At 44.5% G+C, this 16,456-nt stretch overlaps 1 protein-coding gene across 2 annotated transcripts in view; it reads right to left on the reverse strand.

Annotated features, from left to right (window-relative positions):
* Positions 1–15,613, reverse strand: part of Cap2 (cyclase associated actin cytoskeleton regulatory protein 2) — a 145,917-nt gene extending 130,304 nt beyond the window's left edge. The window contains exon 1 of one of the 2 annotated variants that reach the window (XM_052729652.1): positions 15,483–15,613. The gene's annotated coding sequence lies outside the window, so the exon portion shown is untranslated. The remainder of the gene's footprint in view (positions 1–15,482) is intronic. The other variant, XM_052729653.1, reaches the window with a different exon arrangement.
* Positions 15,614–16,456: the final 843 nt, after the last annotated feature.

The following is a 16,456-nucleotide window of genomic DNA, read 5'->3' on the forward strand; positions in this document are numbered from 1 at the left end:
CACAGGCCAGCTGCAGCCTGCAGGCTTGAGCTACAGTATGGTAGGTTTGCAGCATATGAGCTTGACCTACAGCATTGGTGGATTCCTGCCAAGGTGTCTCCATGCCATGTAGTACACTTCGTGGTGGCTTTAGCTTTTGCTAGTACAGACAAAAAAAAGTTTCTGGGTTACACGCTCCTGCATGGAGGCATGGACCCTCTGCCTCCCAGAGTCAGCATGGCTCCCAGAGCTGGAGGTGAATTACCTCTGCCACGTTGAAAAGCTGAAAGTGAGTGGAGTCAGCAGCCAAGGATGCTGCTTCAGTCCTAAACATGCAGTTTAGCAGTTTAAAATATCTCCTGGTCAGAGAAGGATTATAGATTCACAATAAGTCAGATACAGAGGGAATAAAACTCTAAATGGATTTCTAGTGGAAGTGCTTAACTTTGCTTTGCTATGTTAATACCTATCCATGGGCGTCTAAGAAAGATGTAGAGCCCAGGACACAGACAGTGATAAACAGGCTGGCCAAGTTTATGAAGACAGTCCATGTTACAGTGCAAGAGTTACGATATTTGGAATGTTAAGGGGTCATTGAGAAAATCTGGTCAGTGGAAAAGTTTTTAAAATATTTCATTCTTTCCTGTTCCTTTACTTATTCTTCCAATATTTCTCCCATTCAAGTTCTAAAAAGGCCTGCTTAGCTCTAAGAGCAGACAAGGTCAGACATCTTTAGGGTGGTATGGTTGAAGATTTCTTCAACATTAAAAAAAAAGCTCTAGGCTTATTTATTTTATTTTATACATATGAGCCTTTTGCTTGCATGCATGTTTGTGTACTACCTGTGTAGCCAATGCCCATATAGGTCAGATGAGGGTGTCAGATTTCCTGGAAGTGAAGTCACAGATGGTTGTAAGCCATGTGGGTGCTGGGAATGAACCTGGATTCTCTAGAAGAGCAGCAATTGCTCCAAACTGCTGATCCATCTCTCCAGCCCCTTCTTCCAACATTTCTAACCAAGATTTTCTCTATAGACATGTATTTCATTATCATAAAATGAAAGGTGTAGTATATAATTAGATTGTTTTTGTTTTTTGAGACAGGGTTTCTCTGTGTAGCTCTGGTTGTCCTGGAATGCACTCTCTGTAGACCAGGCTGGCCTTGAACTCACAGAGATCTGCTTGCCTCTGCCTCCTGAGTGCTGGGATTAAAGGCGAGTGCCACCACCCATTATTGTAATTTGATTTTTAATCACATTTTTTTTGCCTAAATATTTTTACAATGACACTTTAACATTAAAATAGTCCTTCTCAGGGATTGGGGAGATGGCTCGGTAGGTAAATCACATGCCTTGCAAACATGAGGAGCTGAGTTAGGTCCCCAGAACCTACATTAAAAAAAAAAAATCCAAACCCAGGTGTAATGGCATACACTTGTAATCCCAGCTCTAGAGAGGTGGAGCCATGCTGACACCTGGGACTCTTTGGCTAGACAGTCCTACATGGGAACTTCCAGGCCAATGACAGAATTTGTCTCAATAATATAATGGGTGACATCTGAGGAATGACACCAGAAGTTGTCCTCTGGCCTTCAAATGCACCTGCACACATGTGTATCTGCACACAGGAACACACACACACACACACACACACACACACACACACACACACACACCCCACAGAGAATTAATTTAAGAATTTAATCTCTGTAGAACAATTTTGGAAAAAAAAACACCCACCTTCCCTCAGTTCACTTAAACCATCTCACATTCAGTGAAGAAGGGCCCTTTGAGCCTTCCCCTCACTCCTTCCCATCAGGGCTAAGAACAGCTTTCACAGCTGCCTGGGACACTGGCACCCCACGACAACCTGCAAATGGTGTGAGAATAGCAGCCTATTTGTCCAGACCGTATCCTCAGGGGCTGTAAGACACCTCGTCCAATGAAAGCACTCCCCATGCTGCCTTTTCCCTTATCACGTGTCCGCCCTGCTGTCCAAGCAGCCAGGTAGCGTGCTTGGCCTGAGCTGCGACTGTTCTCTTCCCTCCGTCTTCTCACTGAGTCCAGCATGGTGCTGTACACCTAGAGAGGTCTATAAATATTTTTGATCGACTAATGAATTGGCTTCCACTCGCTGCCTTTTCCTTACTGCCTACTCGCTGGCACGGTCCCAGATCAGGCTGGAAGCCAGATTTTCACAGGAGAAATTTCCACTTAAAAGTGGGAGCTCGGTTAGTCTTTGCTGTTTGGAACCACAGTGGCTTCCATGACCACAAGTATGTGCTTGTGTGCTTGCTCCACAGCTCTTTTTCTTTAGATTTTCAAATATGTATTCATATATATATATATATATATAATGTTCAAAAAGGTTTGTAAATTCTTCACAGCAAGTTCATAAAATGAATGAAGAAGAAAGTTACTTTGATAATGTTTTCACGTCAATAGAAGAGAGTGAGGTCTTTAGGGTTTCCTGATAGTCAGTTCAAAGGTCCCATTCCTAGGTGAAAGATGGAGAAGGAACTGTGGTGAGAGATTCTCTGGTGATTCATTCTCTCTCTCTCTCTCTCTCTCTCTCTCTCTCTCTCTCTCTCTCTCTCTCTCTCTCTGTGTGTGTGTGTGTGTGTGTATGACCACTTGTACATATATGTGTGTGAATATAGGGGCTAGGGTCAACCTCAGGTGTAATTCCTCAGGAGATTTACCCTTTACTTTTATGTATGTTGGGGTGTATGTGTGGTTATGTGTGCCCATGCAGTTTAGGAAGACAGAGGAAGTGGTCGGGTGTCCTGCTCTATCATTCCATCTTATTCCTTGTGACTAGGTCTCTCACTGAACCGGGACTAGGGTGGCACCAATAATCCTCCTCCTCCTCCCCTCGTTTCCACCTCCGCAGTGCTGAGGTTATGGTGTGCACGGCCATGCCCATCTTCTAACACGAGTGCTAGGGATCTGAATGCAAGTCCTCAACTTTGCACGGCATGCACTCTGGCTCAACCGAGCCATCCCCTTAGCCTCCACATTCCATCTCTGAGACAGGGTCTCTAACTTGGCCTAGAGCTCATGGATTGGGCTAGGCTGGCAGGCCAGCAAGCCCCAGGGATACGCCTGTCTCCACCTCCCAGCACTAGGGTAGATTACAAACACACACCACCCAGCCCAGCTTGACATCCTGGGTGCCAAGGTATCACACCTAAACAGTAAGCACTTTACAGGCCTAGTCACCTCCTCAGCCCCATGGTGATTCCTTGAAGCACATTCAAATCCATAGGATTCTGTTCATGAGCCTAAGATCAAACCGGAAATAGACTGGAAGTGGGAGGAAGCTGAAGACTTTCAAACCTTTCCCATGATGATGTTTGGATGACTGGAAATATAAAACAGTTCTCTGCAAAAATAAAGTCACAGTGGATGAACTTCCCCACAAGTACAGTGGAACTTAAAAATATCTGTTCAACTATCAGACCATTCTGCCTTAGTTTAATTTTCTTAGGCATGAGTACACCAGTGACTTTCTTTCCTACCAGTCACTGAGGGAAGTCATCTTGTGACTCATTGTTAATTGATTCCCCACCCGCCCCCATCATCGTATTTACTCATTCACGATTGATGGGCTAACTAAATACATTAGTTTTGCTTCGTTTGTCCCCAGCCTCCACTCTCCGCTAGGCACAACGGTCATATCTAGACACTTGAGTCTGAAATACCTTCCTTAGTGAGCAGTATTAGGAGGAGAAGGAAGTCAGGCAGGCTCACCAAGAGATGATGCTCATGTTACCGAGGAGCCCATCTTCATATTACTCACTTCCTCCCCTATGGATTGTTTCTGGAACCTGCTTTCCACCAAACAGCAAACATCAGTTACCATTTAGTTTGGGTTCTAAATGTCATACAATAAATGATGTTGAAGGCTTGATACCCCAGCCCATGGTCCTGCTGGGAGGTAGAAACTTTAAGAGGTGGGGCTGAGTAGAAGGAAGTTGAAGGGATGCTGGGCTCCGCCCCTTCCTGTCTCTTTCTTTTTGGTATCTATGGGCTCATTCCTGCCACAAAGCACCATTCTACCACAGCTCTGAAGCGGGAAGGCCAAATGACCGTGGACTTCCTTCCCTCAACCACAATGCCGTGGAGTCTTTCAGGGTCCTACATCTCCCTTAAGGTACTGACTTCAGGTTTTCTCCACCAATCCTGAGCAGAGCACAGGACGACAGAGAACATACAGTGATTAGCTCACGAGTTCACATTCCCTCCTTGGGACAGGTTCAGTCCTCAAAATCAACACCCATTGGCTTTTCAGAGTAAGTCATTCTTTGAACTGGGACCTCTGACTATAAGAAACTAGGTCTTGTCATGTGATATAGTGGAAAACACATTATGGGGATCAGAGAATCCTTGAGATATAGCCCCTTCAGTGGCAACCCACATATCTGGTGGATGACTAACCTGGGTCTCAGTTTCCCTGTTTCCAGTGAATGAACTCAGCTCTTCGTCACTACTCACCGACTCGAGAACACTGTGTGGGAAGGCATTTTGAGCAGTCGTCTGTGCTGGCTGTTATTCTTCACCTTACTGCTTTGTCCTGAGCTAACCCAGACTCGGGACACTATACTGCAGTAGGATGAAGAGCTACAGTTTCCAGGAGAAATCCCATATTCCTGGGAGAAGAACAGGAGACTATGGGAAAGAACCACAGAGAGCAGAGAGCTGAAGGGAATGCCCTGATTCACGGGATGTTCCAGTCTCACCCCCGAGTTGTGCATATGTGGGACAACCCCAAAGTCCTTGAGACTGAACTATTACAAACTTCTGCTGGAGTCAAAGACTAACCCCCAAATAGAGCGCACATGTGACACAGGGGCTTTGAAAACAGAGCTAATGCTGGGACCACTGCCCATTGCATGGAACACAGAGCTGAACTGACTGGCTAGTAAAACCAAGCAAAGCCAATAAGCCAAATGCCAACAGCAAAAAAAGATTTGCCAAGGGACCCAGGGTCTCATAAAGCAAAACCAGAATGTCCAAGATTCAAATCAATATGGTTTGGCATGCAAGGGACTAGAGAAACACACTCAACCCCGAGAAAAGTCAACCTGCAAATGTCAACTATAAGGTGACACAGATGTTGGAATTTCCAGACATTTGTAACAGCTGTTTTAACTGTGCTTGAGATGAAGCTAATATCCCGGAAACAACGGGAAGCCAGGAGTTCTTAATAGAGTCATAGAAACCATAAGAAAATTTTAGAACTGAAAAAAAACCTACAATAACAAAAAGTACACTGGTAGGCTTGACAACAGAATGGAGATGGCCAAGGAAGGTGCCTTGAACTTGATGATACAGACGCTGTCTAATCTGATGAATAGAAAGAAAAAAAAACACTGAAGAAAAAAGAATGGAGGCTGAGGGGCCTGTAGGGCCACACTAAGGGTCTAATTTTAGTGTCCCTGGAGCCTCACGAGAGGAGAAAGAGATTGAAATGGAAATCCTGTTTCATGAAACAGTAACATCCTGGCGTGGTGGCTCACACCTGTTCTTATAGAACTCGGAAAGCAAGCGGAGGCAGAAGGACAGCCATTACTGTGAGGCTACCCTGGGTTACAGAGTGAGTTCCAGACCAGCCTGGACTGCAGAGTCTCAGACAGGAAAGGAAAGAAAAGAAAAGAAAAAAAGAAAAGGAAGGAAAGGAAAAGAGAGAGGGATATATAATAACTAAATATTTCACAAATTTAGAGTGGAAGACATACATTTATAGATTCAAACAATGATGACTAATTACACACACACACACACACACACACACACACACACACACACACACACACACACACACACACACACTGAGTCCCTCCAGAGGAGAAAAAAAAATAAAGATGAGCAAGTGAATAAGTAATTATCAAGAAAGAAAAGGAAGGAAGGAAGGGTGATTCCCTCTTTGAGAGGTGTAATAAACACCAAGACTGTTAGTTAGCAAATATCCCCACTAAATCAGTAGCACAAGGAATTAATCAGTACATGGGTTCAGTCACAGCAGAAGGTGTTCTCATAGTAACGGACCCGATGAAGACATCATTAGAGAACAACACAAACAGACCCCTCCTCAGCAGTCATTTGTGACTTTGCAAAATTTCATTTTCTTTTTGTGAAGTTATGTTTCAGGTCTGTTTGCCCTACAGGAGACAGTTTTAATTTTATGTATGCTCTGCTTTAATCTTCTACCGGTTACCCCACTATACTTTTTTGCATCAAAAATAATAGTGTAAAGGGATGGAGAGATGGCTCAGTGGTTCAGAGCATGTTTTTTCCAGAGGACCTGGGTTCAATTCCCAGCACCCACATAGCGACTCACAAACATTGGCAATGCCAATCTCAGAGGATCTGATGCTCTCTTCTGGTCTTTTTGGACACTGCATGCATGCAAATACTCACACACGTGGGAAAAAAAGCTATGAAGCTTAAATTAAAAAAAAAAAACCTCTTCTGCCATCATTGTTGCTGTTATGATTTCTCCAATCAAACTTCCCCCAAAAAACCTTACAAAACACAGACACTACAAATTTTGACAAGTAATTACTAAATATAAGCCAAAAGTATTTTATTGGAAACCCACCTCTTTTGGTAAGTTTTATTAAGTTATTTCATGAACGTGGGTAAGGACACCTATTATTAAAGTGAGGAAGCTTGAGGAGCAATTTTGTTTTGTTTTTACATCTTTACTTTACTCAAATAAAGAGACAGGGGTGGATGAAAAAGGCTGTTACAGAAATGTCCCTCAAAACCTCCCCAGGAGACATGAGAAGTGTGGCATGGTGAGAAAATATCAAAAATGTTTGAGTCATCAGTGTCAGGGGAAATGGAAATATAAATCTAGCCAGAACCGTAACTATTCATCCATCTGGGTTATTTCAGCCACTCATCGGTTTTTATTAGGCTATTTTATATCTTTGTGGATACGAAAGTTAACTTGTAAAATAAAAGGTAGTAGAACATATAATTATTAATTATAGGCATGTAAAAAACCAAATACATCTGCAGCACTTTATCCTGTGGAAGTTCCAGCGGAAGATGCAAATTTAACATCATTAAATAAATTCACTCTTGTATTACAAATTGCGTCCTTTGAACTGGATGGTAGGTCTTTCTGGTTATTTTATAAGCTTAGAATTGTTTATTATGATATGTGGTATGATAGAGGTGGTTCTGTCCTTCTCAAGTACAACCTTTATGACATCAGTGTAGTTTGGCTAGATTGTAGATCAGCATCAGTTTTCCTTAAAATGTTCTTTCTGACTTCGATTGATTGGGTTGGGAGCCACAGCATACTTGTGGAACCCAAAGGACAACCTGCAGGAGTTGATTCTCTTTCACCATGTGGATTCCAAGTGTCAACTCAGGTCATTAGACTTGGTGGTAAACACCTTTATCCATCGGTGAGCCACCCTGTCCTCAGTGTTTTTGAAGAAAGATTTAGAACTTGTACAGTTTATAATATTCTCATTCCCCTCTAGGAATGAGAATCACTCAATGTCCTCACCCATCAAACTAAACAAGCATTCTCAAACACAGCCCCCTTTCTCTTCCCACCTGCTAGATTTTTACTTCCTTGAACAGAACAATTTACTAAAGTGAGTTAGAGACAGAACTTCTGTTAATACGGATACTAAGATGAGCAAGAAGCTTTTCATAAGTAAAGCGGAAAAGGAATTATGGGAAATAAAGTGAGATGGTTCAATTGTCTCCATCACAGGCCCACCATCAGGAAGAAGCATCTTAGGAAAAGTACACACAGACAAGGATTCAGATGTTTCTTCTCTTAAAACACCATGCTCGGACACTTCTGGAAGGCTTCTGCCTGTCCATGTGCACAGTCTGAAGATTGCTAAAATAAGCGTAGGGACCAGTTTCCCTTTATGGCTTTGGTGTGATTTGTACTTATAAAGCCCAAATTGAAACTGAACTTCTCACTGGAGCACTGCCAGGATGCAGGGCCTTTGGGAGGTGATGAAGTGACAGGGTTAGGGGCACTGTCATGGTCAAAGAGTGTGGGGGCACACTCACGATGGGTGGAGACTTTTATGAGAGTTTGCCTTAAGTCTTGCAGGATGCTATCCAGAGGGACAAGGTTAGTCACCACAGAGTAGGCGGTCATGAAGGCAGCTACTTCACATGCTTAGTCTACTTCTGTTATTCACTAAAACAGCACGGGGCCCTCACCAGGTGTGACCGCCTGTCCCAAACTTCCCTGCAACAAGATCCAGGAGCCCAAACAGTCTCTTTTCTTTATAACTTACTCGGTCTCGGGTATTTTATGATGACACAAAAGCACTAAGTGAGACTGAACGCACGAAGAAGAAACATCCCCTATTCTATACTACCCGAGGCTCTTTGGCTTTAGCAAGCCTCGGTTAAACACTTTCAATTACTAAAGAAGTTTAACTGGATAATGCTCACTTTCCCTATAGAAGGACATTGGAGGAATCACTGTCCTACTCAAGAGGCCATTCTCAAGAAAGATTGGATACAGGAAGTGAAGGATTGTCCGCAGCAGGAACTCAGGGTAGCCCTCAGGTACCCTTTACCTCCCAAAGGCTCCACTCCGAATACCAATAACTTTAGGGTAACTCAACAAATGGATTTTAAAGGACAAACACAATGATTTCCAAACTGAGATTCTGCACAACGGTCAGCCTCAGGTGCAGAGACAATGAGTCAAACTGAACTGCATGCTTGCCAATCAGAAAGCCTACTACTTAACTTGGTTCTGGAAAATCAGATTGGCCTGTGCAGTAGTGACTACTGAGTGCCAATCTGACTGGGCTGGCAATTACCCAGGAGACAACTCTCTGGAAATGTCTGTGAGGGAGTTTCCAGATTGGGTTAACTGAGGAAGACAGTCTCACCCTAAGTGTGGCTGGTACCACAGAGGAGGCTGGGGTCTCAGACTGAAGAAAAAAAAGCCAGCTGAGCACCAATATCAATCTCTCTCTGCTTCCCAGTTGTGAATGCAATGTGACCATCCTGTTCCTCCTGACATATCATCCCCACCATGATAGGTTGTACCCTCAAACTGTGATCCAAATAACCATTTTCTTAAATTGTATTATTTGGGTGTTTTGTTACAGCAACGAGACAGGTAAGTAATACAGCCAGCTTTCTTGGTGTGGCCCAGTTTGACTGATTCTTATTGCTAGAGAGTGGGAAAAAATAGAATTTATCTCATAAGGACCAGAGAGTCTATTGTGAACAGAAACAAAACAGAAAACAAGATAGTAAATCGGGATGCCACCCCAAGTATAGATCCTTTGAAATGTGCACCCACAGCTTAGATAAGAGCTTCTGTTCACTGGTACTTATTCTTGGCCCCATGACAGTTGCTATCACACAGCTGTCATTCAAAACAACAAATCTCCAGTGAATCCCAGAATTTCTCTGGATTTCCACGTTATAACACTAAGTAATGGGTTATTTTCTCTCCAGATTATGAGAGGTTTGGAAAGTCCCACTGTTTGATTATGGCGTGGCCCAACAGGGCCCTCAGTTTTTCCCTGACTCATCTAGCTATCAGGCATGTGTGCAATCTTAAACACCAAGGCCATGCTCTCCTTCTACACTTGTTTGAGAGGTCAGCAAGAAGCTGGGACTATCAGATGGATGTGTAGTTACTAGCTAGGGTAGATGAACACCTGTTCATAATAATCAAGGACTCTGCTTCGGGGTTCCACAGTTCCTATGCAGGGCTCAATATTGTGAAGGAGGAAAACCTGTCAAATAATTTCTTAGTGAAAGAAGTCATGCTCTTTTCCAAGTGAGAAAATGATTTATAAAGACAAATACAAAGCAAGACTCCCTTGGACATAACACTCACATAACAAAAAGCCATTCCTATGGGACTGCACTCATTTGATGCGCTTTATGCACCCAGCCATCTCCTCCACCACTGCCTGTGAACTTGTTTAGTGTTCCCATACTTCAGAAAAATAGTTATTACAATCAGAATTGAAATAGATTGAAACTCAGGACTTCGGATCTCATCATGTTATCTTGGGCTGGAGGAATGATAAGCTAGGCTTACATCGGCAGTGGAAATGTCACTAAAACTCCTAGCACAGGGATGGGGGCAGAGCTTAGTTGATAAAGGGCTTACCTTGCAAGTATGGGAACCTGAGCCCAAGCATGTCCAGAACCTACGTCAAAAAGCCCAAACATGGTACTAGACACTTGAAATCTCAGAATTGGTGAGGCAAGTGGAGACAGATGGGTTCCTGAGGCTCCCTGCCCAGCCAGCCTAGCCTAGCGGGGAAGTTCCAGGCCAATGAGAGATCCCTGTCTCAAACACAAGATGAATAGTGCTTAAGAAACAATATCTAAGGTTGTTCTTTGTCTTCCATATTTGCACACACATGTGAACATGTGTACACATGCATGTGTACACACACACACACAAACAGAGAGCGAGGGAGAGAGAAAGAGAGAGAGAAAGTACACACTCCCAAGACACATGGGAAAGGTCTCCAAAGCAGCATTCTTGTGAAGGGAGACAGCTTATATGCTTATCAGCTGGAGAAGGACCATAGGGGACAGGGAATATTTGTCAAAGATCATAAGACGACTTCCATGTGACAATTCAGCTTACTGTTAAAAATGTAATGATGAGTCTTAAGAAAATGAGATTTAGCAGGGCATAGTGGCACACACCTGCAAACCCAGTACTCCGGAGACGGTGGCAGGAGGATCACAAGTTCAAGGCCAATCTCGACTCTTTAGGGAGTATAAGGCCACCCTAGGTTACCTGAGGTGCTATCTCCAAAACAAACAAACAAGGAAAAAAATGAAAATAACAAATGAACAAGCAAAAAGTGATGGAGAAAAAAGGTAAGATTATATAAGCCTTTAAAATAACAGAAAAACTAATAAGGTCTAAACGACGGTTGTTTAGGATCTCATATACATGCTATAAAATTGCTTCACAATTTAATTGGGATTATTAACACAAAAGTTGGGGGGAACGGGGGAGCAGCATAGGGCAGGGAAGGCAGAGAGCCGCACAAGCCAGGTGGCAGCCTTGTTCTCTCAGTAAAGCCCTGTTTTCTCTAGTAGCCTGCTTGAGATATAACACACACAGCACTCAACTAAAACACTTAAAAGGGTCCAATTCAGTTACTTTTATAAATCTCACAGATCTGTGCAACTGTCACTGATTTCACAAAGTTGGGAAAGGGTAGAGGGTAGCGGTGGACATAGGAGGGGTTAAGAGCAGAGACTGGGAGATGAATGTGGTAAAATACATTGCATGCATGTACAAAACTCTAAAAAAAAATACAAACATTATATTTAAAAATAAAGAAGTGGAGTGGTGATGGCGCACACCTTTAATCCCAGCACTCGGGAAGCAGAGGCAGGCAGATCTCTGAGTTCCAGGCCAGCCTGGTCTACAGAGTGAGTACCAGGACAGCCAAGGCTACACAGAGAAACCCTGTCTTGAAAAACTAATAAAATAAAATAAAAATAAAAATGAAGAAAGAAGCTTCGTAGTACCCTTTTCACCTCCCCATCCTAACCAATAACCCATTTGTTGATAAAGATTTCTTAGAAATATTTTCTTAGGAGTGGATCCATACAATATGTGGTCTTTCGTGAATTCACTTAGCAGGATGCTATCGAGGTTCACCCATGTAGCATGTTACATACAGGACTGCACCCCTTTCTGTGCGCACACTCATGTGCTAATGTGTGTGGAAGCCAGAGGCCAATGTCAGCTGTCTTCCTCAGTCACTCTCCACTTTATTTTTGGAGACAGGGTCTCTTACTGAATCTGCTTCCCCAGTGCTGGGGTTATAGGTACAAGCCACTGTAGCCAGCTCTTATGTGGGTGCTGGGGTTCAACTTAGGTCTTAGTGGCTGGGTATCAAGCCAGTTCCCCAGCGCTGCCTTCCCTTTAATAATATCCCATTGCATAGATCGATCATATTTTCTTGTTTGCTCATCAGTAGATGGGTATTTTTTTTTTTGGTGTTTCCATCTCTTAGCTGTTACCACTGATGCATCTATGAACCTGCGTATAGTTTTTGTTGTTGTTCCTTTTTTAAATGAATTTTAATGTGCAGTACTGGGGTTTGAACCCAAGGCCTTGCTCATGATACACAAATGCTCTTCCACTGAGCTATACTGCTAACCCTGTGTATATTTTCCTCTTTCATGGCCATGTTTGCATTTCTCTCAAATATAGACTTAGTATAGGGGAACTGCTAGGTCATACAGTAGCTCTGTGTTTAACTCAAGGGACCATGGTTTTTCAAATTAAACACACCATTTATACTATCATCAGCCGTGTCTGAGGGCTGCAATTCCTCCACACTCTCACCAACACCTGGGATTATCTGATTTTTTTTTTTTTTGGTTTTTCGAGACAGGGTTTCTCTGTGCAGCTTTGCGCCTTTCCTGGGACTCACTTGGTAGCCCAGGCTGGCCTCGAACTCACAGAGATCCGCCTGGCTCTGCCTCCCGAGTGCTGGGATTAAAGGCGTGTGCCACCACCGCCTGGCCTGATTTTTTAAGTGCAGTCACACTAGTGAGTATGGCATGAAATATCATTGTGGCTTTGATTTGCAATTACCCAATGGATAATGATGTTGGACATCTTTTTATGGCTTTGGTGGCCATTTATCATCTTCTTTGGCATATTTTGACATTTGACATATTTTTATTAGTAAATTAGAAAGGCTGTTTATATATCGTGGATCCAAATTCCTTATCAGATATACGATCTTATATACTTACACTTTGAAAGTTTTCTTTTCACAACTTTTGTTCTACTTCTAAACTTGGAGATATGTTCACGACTGTTCCTTTAAATACAATGATCATAACTTACATAGGCTTGGCATATTCTGATTTATAGTACATAATCAATGAATTACAAATAAAACTAAACCTCATAATAAAGATATTTGTTAGGAGATATGCAAAGCAAAAAAACACCATCGTGTCTAAAAGAAGTTAATGTTGTTCTTGTGAGTATTTAATTTCTGGGCATTCTTCAAGCCGTTGGAGAATCTAGTGATCAGGGGCTCTAGCCCAAGGTGGGAAGGAGGTGTCTGCTGTCAGGAGAAAAAAAAAATCTACTTCTCTTTGTGTCCTTTATCCATCTAAACTAAGAATGGTGTGTGTGTGTGTGTGTGTGTGTGTGTGTGTGTGTGTGTGTGTGTGTGTGCGCGCGCGCGCGCGCGCGCGCGCGCGCGCGCAGGGAAAATTGTTCCTGGTGAAAATTAACTAAACTTCAAACTTCAATCTGTCAATGCAATAAAACTTGGTAGCACCATTCCTCTCCATATTCTCCTTGGCCACTTTTTGTTTTCTATAAATTTATTTTATGTTTATGAAAGTGTCTTATCCACATGTATGGCTGTGCACCATGTGTGTGCCCGGTGCCTGTAGAAGCCAGAAGAGGGATGTGAGCTGCCATATGGGTGCTGGAAACTGAACCCAGGTCCTGTGGAAGAGTAGCCAGTGTTCTTAACTGCTGAGCCATCTTCTGCACCCCACCCCACCCCTCCTTGGTCACTTTTGACTTACAATAGCCAAGCTGAGTAGTTACTCAACAGACCTCATGGGCCGCAAAGCCTCTGATTTCCCAGCTCTTCAGCCAGGAAGTAGAGCAAACCCCACATCATGTCCCAAAGCCTCTGATTTCCAAGCTCTTCAGATTTCCCAGCTCTTCAGAAGGAAGTAGAGCAAACCCCACATCATGTCCCAAAGCCTCTGATTTCCCAGCTCCTCAGCCAGGAAGTAGAGCAAACCCCACACCATATCCTATCAACAAGCCAAACACCATCTCATCTCAACCACAAGTGGAAAAAACCCACTCCCTGCTTGCAAGAGCGGTTGATAATTGTCATGATTTCTCACAGTCAGCTTCTTTTTCTTTTCATCCTTGTGTCCTAATTTTATTAAGGGTTTTTAGATTTGAGGACTCATGGAGAAATATGTCTTCTCTTGAAAAAAAAAGTACAGTCTTATCAAGAAAGCATGCCCTGGCTTCAAGCCACTGATAATTATTTCCACCAGCTTTTGGTGATCTCAGTGCAGAACCATGTGCGCTCTAACATGCTCTCAGCCCATAACCATGCAGAGCTAACAGAACTATCAGAAGCCCTCCCTGCCCTCAGCAGGCTTGTGTTCTAATTAAACCCAGCAAACAGAAATCACTCCAAAGATGGTAACACCGCTGAAACCTTCCATGAAGTGGTCCCAGCCATGTCACCATGACTTCTGAGGTGATTTCCCGAGATTAAAAGACATCTAGCCAGGTATGAGGTGCACACCAGGAATCCAGCACTCAGAAGACTGAAGCAGGAGGACTGTGAGTTTGAGGTCAGCCTGGGATAGTGGTGAGTTCCTGGCCAGCAGAGGTACAGAGTGAGTGAGACTCTGCCTCACAGCAAGCAAGCAAGCTAGAAGCGTTGGTGCGTACCTGTAATCTCAGCACGGAAGAGGCTGAAGCAGGGGGATTGCTAAGAGTTTGAGGTCAGGCTGGAGTTTCATAGTGAGGCTCTGTCCACCAACAAACTAAAGAGCCAAACAAACAAATGAAACTGACATAGGCAGTAAACGCAACAGTGCTCTGCAAGCAATTCTGATAAGCTAAGTTTTATCCTAAGTTTTCTGGGCTTTTGAATTCACCTAACGATGCAGGCAAAGGCTCTTATCTTGGTTGCTCAATGTTCACCTCCACCTGGCGTTTTTGGACCTAATTCTTAATAACACGTCCGGAACATCCTAAAAACACACTCACTTAAAGAACGTATGGATTCCGATATTGCTAACGCACAGCCTCGTTGTGGTGCTGATGAGAATAAATAGTCTCATGTGCATGGCAGACCATCAGCCTAAAGGTGACAAGATTGCTGATGTCACAAACAAGCCCCTATGGGGCAGTCAGAGAGTAGCTGCAGGGTACCATTTTCAGAGCCCTCCCTTCAAAGCCTCAGTTGCGTTTGCATTTTTTAGAAGTGACTCATGGCCTCAAGTCAGGTTCTGCAGAGAAGCCAGGTCTCTTTCCTTCCAGCACCTTCGGAGAGAGGTGGCATTGGCAAGATTCATTTCAATGAAAGCCACCCAGGAACCCTTGGGAGACTCAGAGCAGAGCAGTGGAGACCCCTCGAAGTTAGACCACCCCAGGGTGCGGTAGCTGTCGGCTGGCAGGCTATGGGTGGCCCTCCAGCCCCCGGAACTCGCGGTTCTCAGCGCCAGGCGACCAGCTGGAGCGCTAGGTTGCACTGACCCAGATGAGGACCGCTCGGGCACCGTGTTCCCCACATCCCAAGTCCAGGCATCCCCAGTCCTCGCATCTGGGTGGCCTCAGATCCCTGAGCCCGCGTTGCCTTTCTTCCCCGCGTCTTAGCCATCTCCCACCCCACCCGGGGCGCGCAACTTGCGAGCGCTCGCCCAGAGCCCAGGCAAGACCCCCCCTCCCGCCCCCATCTCCCCCAGTCCCCCCGCGCTCTAGCCTGACCTGCTGCGGAACCCAGGTCCCGGCTTCGGTGATGCAAAGCCGGCTTCGGTCACTCGCGCCCTCCTCCCGCAGGCCCTGCGCTGCCTCCGCCTCCCCCCTGCACGGGAGCCCGAGCCGGTCACGCTGCTCGCGGGGAGAGTCGCCCGCGGCTTCCGGCAGCTCCAAATACAGACGCGCGCGGGAGGGGCCGTGAGCGCCCAGCTGAGGGCGGGGGTGGCAATAAAGGGAGCAGAGAGGAGGCGCAGATGGGCCGTGGGAGAAGAGAGATGGGAGGGCAGAGGCGATCGCCGGTGCAAGCAGGAAATGCCTTCGTCTCTTCCTGCAGGTTTGCAAAGAGGTCTGGAAAGGTCTAGTGGCTCCTGGCTGGCGGGGGATGCACAGTGACCCGTGCAAAGAGAGGGATAATGAGGTAAACTCGAATGTCCTCCAACTCGAAGAAAAGGATAAAGGGGTGCAGACCTTGTTATCTCTTTAGATAGATTGTAGATCCAGGACAATTGATACTCCCTTACAATGTTGTTCAAAAGTAACTTATATACAGCAACTTTAAAAAGTCATCTGATTATTTAGAACCAAATATAACCCGGACCAACCTACTTCTGAAACTGTTTATTTGTGGACACCGCCCCTTCTTCTATATATATGGTCCATGCTTACAAAACTGGGAGCTTTTTCTCTCCGGTTAGCATAATTAGCTAAAAAGGATTGATTTCCGATTTTCATTGGAGGTTATTTCAGTCTGGAATACTGGACACGAAGTGCTTCATTGAATGAATGCCAGGGGCGAACTACAGATGAAGGGGAGCGGGGAGGAATGTAATAGCTTATGTTCTTTTTCTGTTTAATTTTTGAGACAGTGTCTCAGTGCGAAGCCTTCGCTGGCCTGGGACTTACTATGTAAACCAGGCTGTCCTTGAACTCACAGACATCCTTCTGCCTCTGCCTCTTGAATGTTGGGATAAAAGGTGTGCACT

Source organism: Peromyscus californicus, unplaced genomic scaffold (assembly GCF_007827085.1).
Source record: "Peromyscus californicus insignis strain IS unplaced genomic scaffold, ASM782708v3 Scaffold_8__1_contigs__length_139910024, whole genome shotgun sequence".
Classification (NCBI taxonomy): Eukaryota; Metazoa; Chordata; class Mammalia; order Rodentia; family Cricetidae; genus Peromyscus; species Peromyscus californicus.